Raw genomic sequence first — 1,391 nt, forward strand, 5'->3', positions numbered from 1 at the left:
CTAATCAATCTAAATCTTGAACTCCAAGTAGACTCATTCGATCAAATGAGCTCAACATCTAATGTTGACTCATTTGGGCATGGCCATGCACTTCGTGGTCTAACTCTATCAAGAATACCGATGTCGCTCCCGTCATATGGGAGGGATAGATCCCATCTACATCACTCACATCCCTCTACATAATTCGTTATATACCCAGTAATCGCCTTTATAGTCCACCCAGTTACGGGTGACGTCTGATGAAACCAAAGTACATAACTCCTTATGTAGGGATCCATGGTGACTTCAGGTCAAAGGAGTAATAGTCATACTAATAGCCACATGAGAAAGTATATGACACTCATATAACGATCCATGATACTTTCTCATGGCGGGTCATTCAGTATACATTCTCTAATGCATACCCATGTGTCAGCTTGATATCTCTATATCCATGACTTGTGAGATCAAGTCATCGAGCTGACATACATGCTAGTCTTATTGTATTAACATTGTCCCTGAATGTTAATACTCGACTAGGAATGTTTTAGAGTAGTGTTCCCTATATCATCTCACTATCGATTCAACCAATCGATTGATATAGGTAAGAACCTTTCTACTCTAGGATGTTACTATACTTATTTTATCTGGCACTAATACAAATAAGCATAATAACCAAAAACCAAATGCCTTAATATATATACATGAATATGATATACATGAGTCCATACAATCATCAAATGATTGGCTCTAGGGCTCTAACTAACACAACTGGCTTCAATCGATCAGCTGATCAATTGGAGTAGCCCAATCGATCGGCTATTGAATTGGGTTTCCTTTGCTAGTAGCACTTTTCCAACCGACCAACTGATCGATTGGGATCTGGTTCAATCGATTGATCAATCGATTGACCAACCCTAACTTGCTCAACTCAAGTCTAGGGTTCCCTTTCCCAAGATTCGGTCAACCATGACCTGTTGGGACTTTATCATGCCTAACATCTAGTCAACCTTTACCTACTAGGACTTCCTCACCAAGTGTCCGGTCAACTCTTTGATCCACTTAGACTTTTCTCCTCAAGCTAAGTTCTGGTCAACCTTGACCCACTTGGACTTATCGTCTCGTGCCAAGTGTCCGGTCATCCATAACCCACTTGGACTTCCACTCACCAGATGTTCAGTCACCCTTGACGCACCTGGATTTCTACCACCTGGCTTCACTCACCATGACTTCCTCACTAGCTAGCTTCACTCACTGAGACATTTCCATCAGCTTCACTCATGAGGATTTCTATCTGCCTAGCTTTATTACTAGGACTTCCCAACTGTCTGGCTTCACTCACCAGGACTTTCTCACTGCCTAGCTTCACTCACTAGGGCTTTTTACATAACTTCACTCACTAGGATTTCCAT

This window comes from Zingiber officinale, chromosome 9A (genome assembly GCF_018446385.1).
Source record: "Zingiber officinale cultivar Zhangliang chromosome 9A, Zo_v1.1, whole genome shotgun sequence".
NCBI lineage: Eukaryota > Viridiplantae > Streptophyta > Magnoliopsida > Zingiberales > Zingiberaceae > Zingiber > Zingiber officinale.